Source organism: Clupea harengus, chromosome 11 (genome assembly GCF_900700415.2).
Source record: "Clupea harengus chromosome 11, Ch_v2.0.2, whole genome shotgun sequence".
Lineage (NCBI taxonomy): Eukaryota > Metazoa > Chordata > Actinopteri > Clupeiformes > Clupeidae > Clupea > Clupea harengus.
Window position 1 is genome coordinate 15,218,643 of NC_045162.1, and position 8,481 is coordinate 15,227,123.

General features: G+C 45.6%; 1 protein-coding gene across 2 annotated transcripts in view; it reads left to right on the plus strand.

Annotated features, from left to right (window-relative positions):
* The window catches only part of LOC105910009 (transcription factor HIVEP3), an 83,429-nt gene that overhangs the window by 40,655 nt on the left and 34,293 nt on the right, over positions 1-8,481 (plus strand). The gene's annotated exons all lie outside the window — the stretch shown is intronic.

The following is an 8,481-nucleotide window of genomic DNA, read 5'->3' on the forward strand; positions in this document are numbered from 1 at the left end:
GGTATTTTTTACCCCGGGCTGCCCCCCTGGGTCGCTGAGGCTTTTTACTCAGGTAGGGATTGGAAACCCCCCCCCACCCCCACCATCACCTGTGCCTCCACCTCCCTCCTGTGTACACTGGAGGTGTGAGCAGGGAGTCAAGAGAGAGAGGGAGAGCTGCTACAGAAATAGCCCTGAGTTTGTTTTCTGCAGAAGGGTAGCTGCTGTACTATGCCTAGAGGCAAGCTGCAGTGGTTTATTGCGGAAAGCTATTTTGCCAAATCTGATCTCACTGTCTCATTCACTGTCATGTGAATTCTCTTTTAAAAAATGTGTCATTATTTGTGGGTGTGTGTGTGGTATGCTGTTCATCACCAGGAGAAGCTGTTACACATGTCTGAAAACACATTGAGCAACCACTGTAGGCTTTAATAACTGAAAGTATAGTCAGAGATTATACAGTTGTAATCAAGTGATGACTTGCATGTAGTGATCACCGTTATTTGTGTCTGTTTGTCTGTATATGTCGACAGTTGGGGCCCAAAATAAATACCAAACCCAAGATCTCAGAGACTGAATGAATATGAGGTAAATATGAGGTGAATATAAGGGGAAATTTGAGGTGAATATGAGGAGAATATGAAGGGGATAAATGAGGTGAATCTCGGCCCAGAGGTGGCAGACCCTTTCTGAAGGCAGTTTCATCTGGGCTCATCCACCCCAGTAGTTCATAAGCGGCTTGCAGTAGTTGGTGCAGTGCCCTGCCGTCTGGCTCTAATTTAGTGTGTGGCAGGCAGGCAGCTCGTGCTGCTCCTAACGTGATTGCCATGTGTGATTTATGATGGTCTCCGCTGTCCCTGCCAGGAGAGCGCTGCCACTGAGATAGATGGATGGCTCTGGAGACTTGGGCTTGAACATGCAGAAATCTGATAGGTTCCTCTGATAAGATGCCATCTGAATGGTGTTTGTGTGTGTGTGTGTGTGGGTGCATGTGTGTGGGTGCATGTGTGTGTGTGTGATTTTCCCGGGGCTTGCATGTTTTTCTGTACTGTAAGTGTGTTTGACAGACTGTTTAAAGGGGTGAGGATAAAGCCCCCGGGAAGAAGGACGATTAGGCCTGGTGTGTGTGTGTGTTTGTGTGTGCATGCACGCACGCACGCACTCACGCACGCACGCACACACACACATCTTGCCCTGATGTGAAATGTATTTATAGTTACAGTGAGGAGAAAAGATGTGATTTTTAAAAATAACTGACACTGATTTGCACACATTTCCAGTCAGTCAGTGTTGATGTCAGTCGAGCTCAGTGAAGTTCTACCTCTTTTCACTTCTGTTCACATATAGAGCAGAGTAGCATGGGTCCTTGGTGTATCAGTCAGTTGTTTGTGTGTGTGTGTGTGTGTGTGTGTGTGTGTGTGTTTTGTGTGTGTGTGTGTTTTGTGTGTGTGTGTGTGTGTGTGTGTGTGTGTGTGTGTGTGTTGGAAGGTATTATATGTAGTTTGAAGTGAGGGAGAGGAATAAGTATGTGTTTTTGTTATGGCCCTGATTCTCCCCAACACTCACACCAAGCCGCTCCCTCTGTATTTCAGTGGCCAGCAGGCGTGGGCAGTTGCGCTGGCACCCGTGTGAATGGAGGTGTTTGTCGGCGCAGAGGTGGCAGGCTGGCAGAGTGGCAGGGTGGTGAGGCTGGCTCTAGCCATGTGGGTAAACCCCCCCTCCTCAATGGGGCCCCTCAGGCCGTGCCAACCTCTGGCCTTGCCAAGCCGGAAGCCCCTCAACATCCCACCGCCTGCAGCGGCTGTTTGTACACACTTCAGCCCCCGCACATTACATAATGTGCTGTCACCCTTCATCTGTGTATGAGTATGTGTATGTACCTGTATTTGTGTTTGAATGAGAGGGAGGGTTTGTGTGTCTGTGTGTGTGTGTGTGTCTGTGTGTGTAGTCAACATGCACTCCTATGTATATGTCGCTTTGAGTTTGCACTCTCTCTTTACATTTATGTGCATGTTTTTTTATGTGTAAATGCGTGTCTCTGTGTGTGTGTGTTTCTATATGTGTAAGTGTGTGTGTGAGCGTACACTATTTACAGAGAGAGAGAGAGCGTGAGAGTGTGTGAATTACAAAGAGATTGTTTGCACTCTGAGTGTGTGTGTGTAAAAGAGAGAGAGAGTTTGCACTTACACTGTGTGTGTGTGTGTGTGTGTGTGTGTGTGTGTGTGTGTGTGTGTGTGTGTGTGTGTGTGTGTGTGTGTGTGTGTGTATGCGTGTGAAAGAGAGAGAGAGAGTGAGAGCACTCTGATTGTGTGTGTGTGTGAGAGAGAAAGAGATAGTGAGAGCACTCTGACTATGTGTGTGTGTGTGTGTGTGTGTGTGTGTCACATCCAGTCATCAGGCTTGGCACAGCAGAAGCAGCCGTGTTTACGGGCCTGATTAGGTTAGCGTCAGCAGCAGAGTTTGTGCTGTCATCAGGCGAAGATGCGGAACTGATGAACTGACTGCTGCCAGGTGTTGATGTGAGATGGGAGGGGGCCAGCGTAAGTGTGTCGCCGCCTGTAGACATGTGCTGGGAGCCAACAGGGGGCTAGTGTCTTCATCTGCTGACTGGACTGGGCTGGACTGGACTGGACTGGACTGGACTGGGCTGGGCTGGACTGGACTGGGCTGAGCTGGGCTGGGCTGGGCTGGGCTGGACTGGACTGGACTGGACTGGGCTGGGCTGGACTGGACTGGACTGGACTGGACTGGGCTCATTTGAATGTAGGCTACATCCACATAGCAAACACTGCTGCGCTTGTGTGCGTGTGCTGATGTTCCTGGGTGTGCTTGTGTGTGTGTGCGCGGATGTTCCTTGGTGTGCTTGTGTTTGCTGTATGAATGGAGTAAGTTGTCACTGTCGCTCTCACCTCTTGTGGCTTTTAAAAGTCTAAAATTAACACGGGGGATGATAAGATCAGCGGTTACCGCTGTCTTCCTGTGAGTTTTTTTCCGTCCAATGTCAACTGCTGCTTAAGGTCTTTTTAAGGTCTTGCAGGCTTCGCTGGTAGTCATGTGTATGTCTTGAGTTTGCTGAACCAAAGATTTCTAACAGAGACCCTTTCAACGTGGAAAGTAGGACTAAAGGGTGTCGTACATGGGCAGATATGAAATTATTTGTAGTGTTATACTCTCAAGCATTCACAAATAAATTCCAAAATTGCACAGAACACTAAAAAGTATGTTGTTACGTCTGTTACGTTGACTTATTTCATAAGAAATCAATCATTTTCTTGTAAGTAGGTAATTTCTAGGGTGAGTCTGTTTTTTGTTTTTTTTAACCCGTTCACTGGAATCACGCTCTTTCAGTACCTGTATTATGTGACGGCAGTTTGCTTTCTTCCTTGTGCCCTCAGCACCTCCCACAGACGGGCCAATGACTTCAGACGGCGGCTGTTTTGTCACACGCTGTTTTGTCACACCCTGCTCTCTGGGTTACCCAAATGGTGGGTCGTGTCACGTCAGCTTCCTGCCCATGTGACCGCATCCTGCTCTTGTATTGTGACTTTTGTGTCAATGTGTGTGTGTGTGTGTGCGTGTGTGTATATGACGGAGCATGAGTTTGCTGTGCCATGTTCCGTTTTTAGACTTCACACCCACTCATGGCGAGCTCAAACGCGTGGGTGACTCAAGATGCGAGGGCGGTTTTCGATAAGTTCCTTGTTTCTACTTTTAACCGCTTCAGTTTCCTCTCGGCAACGTCATCATCTTTCTTTCTTTCTGTCTGTCTTTTTTTCTCTCTACCTCTCCCTTGTTTGAGTTGCTCTTTCTTTCTGCCTTAATCAGGGGATTTTTGTTCTGGTTTAATTGTTGCTTGGTGAAAGCCACACTAGTCTGCCAGCATGAATATTCTTGGTGATGGTTGGGAGTTCAGTTGCGCCTCGTCATGCTGGTTATTTCCACGATGAAGTATTGTGTTGCACCATAGCTCCCTTATAACTCTCATGCCATTAGGTAGCCTTGCAGTGGCCATATAGAGGCCCATAGTCAGCAGCAGTCAGTGCTTTTATGAGCTCAAAGAAGCGTGTTAGAGGAAGTGTTCATGTTCAAGTGTTAAACTAAGGATGAAACGGAATGCTTTGTGTCCATACTGCCCCTTGGTTCCTCCAGCAACATATCTAAGTGAAATATCATCTCACAGCAAACCTGTTAAGGTCATTTACAGAGTTGATGTTAAAGCTGGGGAAAATAATAGTTTTTAAGATGCATCAGGATGCTAACGTAAAAAGGTTCTGAATCGATACAGGACAATCAAATAGTTTATTTTTTTTAACATAATTGAAAAATATGCATGATCGCACAATTAACTTAAACAACTCACTCAGACCCATTTTGCGGCAATATGCAGTTGTAATGATGAATGAAAAGTTAATTTAGGCCTAACACTGGCAATAGCCGGCACACTATGTGTAACGTTACACACTCCTTAGGGTCTTGTGACTCCATCCAAGTACAGTTAATGTAAACAAATCTTTCCACCGCGACCACCATCAATATCAGTGAATTAATGGTTAACTTACAGATACTGGCAAAACATACTCCATGTACACGATCCATTCGGTATTATGAGGCTAGCCAGGTACGGTTATATGTCAGTCTGATCATATTTTAAACCCATCTGTGCAGTCATGACATCAGTGAATGAACACATAGCTTTAATATAGTTCTGCTATTTAGCTTGGCTTAATGCTAGTAACGTACTTGCTACTACCACCTGCTGTGTCATATTAACCAAATACTATCTATGGTTATTTCAATAGGTTTTACATGTATTTACCACAGATGATATGAATTTCTGTTTTGTGATATGGATAATCATGTTTGATGGTGTTTGTATCATGTTTGTATTTACAGATGCAGTAGGCTACAAATATTAAGTATGTAGACATAGGCCTACTCCTGGGTAATCTTCTTTGAAAAAGGTGACAGCTTTTTATGGAATGTGAGTGATAAATAAAAAAATGAAAAGGAAAATAGAGAGAGCTTGAAATTTAGGAATGAAAACATGAAGGCCAAGATACATGTTTCGTAATTGAGTCATTACCTTTTGAATAGTTATCAAATCGATTTGTCAGTGAAGATTCAGATCTCTAGTGTATATGGCCCTCTCTACATCCATGTGCTTGATGGATCGTGCATCACACTGTGACCGCAAACACTGACTTATTGTGGATGATTTGATTGCTAAAGAGAGCGAGAGAGAGAGAGAGAAAGAGAAAGAGAGAGCTTCTGTGGTCAGTAAGCCGGGGGTGGCCTCGCCGAATGCTGGAGGATCAGATGTCACATTTGGCAAGCACGAGAATCGATTGGCTTAACAAAAGACTCACGCTGAGCTCCATTAGCGTGCTACAGTCATCTCTTTCTCTCTATTCCTCTCTGCCGCTCTCCTCTCTCTCCTTCTCTCTCTCTCTCTCTCTCTCTCTCTCGTTTCAACTCCCTCCTGTAGTTTTGTATCTTGTACTCTCTCTCTCTCTCTCGTTTCCTTACTGAACTATATTTCATTGATGCACCGCTGTGCATTTATACCCTTGATGATTGTAAATATCTAATAGCTGCCCATTGATTATCCTGCATTCTGAATCAGAACACTAACCAGGAAAGGCTCTACCTCTGCAGTCACTGGAGAAACTTCCCATGATGCACCTGTACTGGATTCTCTTTTTGTCCCTCTGCATATATCCATCACGGTGGTGTGTCAGAGCATGCAAAACTAGATGATTGTGATTTCAGCTGTAGTTCCTCATAGAGGCTGTTCCCATTGGCTTCCAGGCCCGGCTCAGAGTGAGAGTGTTGTGTCTGGTGTTGGATTGTCTACTCTCGCCCCATAAGTGTGTGTCTCTTGACACATGAGACACTTTCGCTGAGCCTCACAGATTAGGTGAATATGTGTGGATGGATCCAACGTTTTAAATCAGGGGTGTAGGTTTTTCCAAGATGAGGCCTTGCTCCTGAAATGCCCTTTTCTTTTCTTTCTAAAAAAATAAAATAAAAAATCAGGCCAGGTTTGAAACGTGAAATACTCACTCAAATATTTTTACAAGCTGCTTTTCCCATTTCTGACTGTTTTTTTTTTATATTTGTATTTTACAGCTTTCGTCCTCAGTTTATGGGAAACCAGAGCAAAAATGTATTCCATCTGTGTTCCCCAAAAACCCACTACTGTAGATTGAAGTATTCCACTTCACCAAAATGGCATGAGCTTGCCCTATAAAATGTGATATGTACATTTAGGGCATTGCTGTATGTTGAACCACGTGTTGCCTATATTTAAACAATAGAAGATGAGAGATGACTCGATCTGGTCAAGTACATTTCAGCTAGTTAGCTGTATGGACTTTTGGTATAATAATGAAATTATAGTAGTACTGTCCTGTTGTAGTCCTAGGTATAGATATTTCTTTGGGTGTGTCTGAGTGTCTATATTAGTATACTTGTACTAAACAAATACTTGTTATAAGTGTATGTGTATGTTGTGTGTGTGTGTAAGAGAGTGTGTATGTGCACGTGGCCCAGGGGTCTCCTTCTAGTGGGTTTTCCCTCTTTGGATCTGACTTGTTTTTTTATGTTTTGTTTTTTCCCTCGTCCCCCCCCCCCCCCCCCCCCCCCCCGCCCTCGGCCTGCTTCCCCTGGCTAGCGTCGGCCGGCGATGCAGCCCGAGACAAAGACGGCTTGTATCGCCTCGGCCTCGAAGAACAAGCCCCCCTAACATCCACTGGGCCCACACAGATGGGGAAATAACACTAGGAAGGCAGGGAGGGCACCGTCACCAGCGCGGGACAACAACAAGTCACCCCGTACATTCACAAAGTCACTCAGAAGAAAACACACTGTTGTTTTTCTACCCCGACCCATGGATTTTTCCACCAGTGGCGATAGGAAAATGAGCTCCGCTAGTCCTCGGAATAGAAAGTGCTGGGTGTGGGGAAAGTGCTGGTAATTTTTCCCTTGCTTGGATCTTTGCCCTCTGATAAGGTTGTGTGTCTCTGTTATCGTGTGTGTGTGTGTGTGTGTGTGTGTGTGTGTGTGTGTGTGTGTGTGTGTGTGTGTCTGTGTGTGTCTGTGTGTGTGTGTGTGTGTGTGTGTGTGTGTGTGTGTGTGTGTGTGTGTGTGTGTGTGTGTGTGTGTGTGTGTGTGTGTGTGTTTGTGTGTGTGCCGTGTGTTGGATGTGTAATAGGGAACAGTTGTCCCCGCTCCAGCGTCTCTCAGCGCGCTGCTTCAGTCTTTGATCATTTCCTCTGGCTGTGACCAGCGGTTAACCCTGATTGCACAAACTGCAGCATCTGTGTGTGTGTGTCTCTCTCTCTCTCTCTCTCTCTCTCTCTGTCTCTGTGTGCCTGCCTGTATCGGTGTGTGTGTGTGTGTGTGTGTGTGTGTGTGTGTGTGTGTGTGTGTTTTTGTGCGTGTGTGTGTTGGATGGGAAAGCAGTGGTTATGAAAGCAGATATGATAATAACAGCTAATGAATGGGAGTCATTTGGAGGTGAAACAGACGGTGGAGAATGTCACCGAGGACCCCTGCCGTGTCCTCGGCCGTCTGCATCGGTGCCCGCCTCCACCTGTACGAAGGGCCCCTTGACCAGGCCCTTGAGTCGCCCAAACATCTGGCCACTCCAGCTGCTGGCATGATGGTGGTGGACTTGTCAGTGAATGGGTCTGTTGGCAGGCTAACCATTAAAAAGGAGCAGGAAATGGACCTGTTCAAGCCTAAATAATTGTTTGTTTTGTCAGTATCAATGGACACCACAGTGTGGTAGAGCTATGAGAATGCTTAAATTCAAATAGTATTAAAGATTATAATGTAAACATCAAGAGCACTTTAAGGCAGAAGAGAGCAGAACTCTGTATGTATGAAGGTCATTGAATGGATTATTAGTTCTTTTTTAACTTGCTTTACTTCTAACGACTTCTAACGACTTCTACTGCATCTCTCAACCCTTTGGAATTGTTAGGCAGACTGATGCACTTTGATGTCATGCTCTAACATTTTTGTGTATTTTGGCAACTTTAAACAGTGGTTCCAAAGTGGGTTCCAAGTTCAGTTGGAATAGCAAGAGAGTAGTATTAACGGTTGTATTTTTTGTGGAAACTACAACAAGGGCTTGTGCAGGAAGTTTCACAGGAATTGTACTGTCATTTTAAGTTCTTCACACTTTCTAAACGCTTAGCCCCATTTATTCCTCTAAGATTAGCCCGTAATTGGCCGACTCCTGCCGACTCCAGTCTGCAGCCTTTCTATCACACTTCCTCTGCCGTTCGCCTCTTTCCATTGACTGGAGCCCGTCATTCGAGCGGTCCCAGGCTTTGTCAGGTGAACACATCACTCGTGAAGGCGTGTGGTTTTTTCCCCTGTAGTTCTGCTGCGCTGCAGTGCGGCCCCTTTTCCCAGCGCGGAGCGACGAATCCGGCCCTTTTTTCCTGTCATTTCATCCCGTCCAGGAACGCTGCCAGTCGTTTTTTCTTTCTC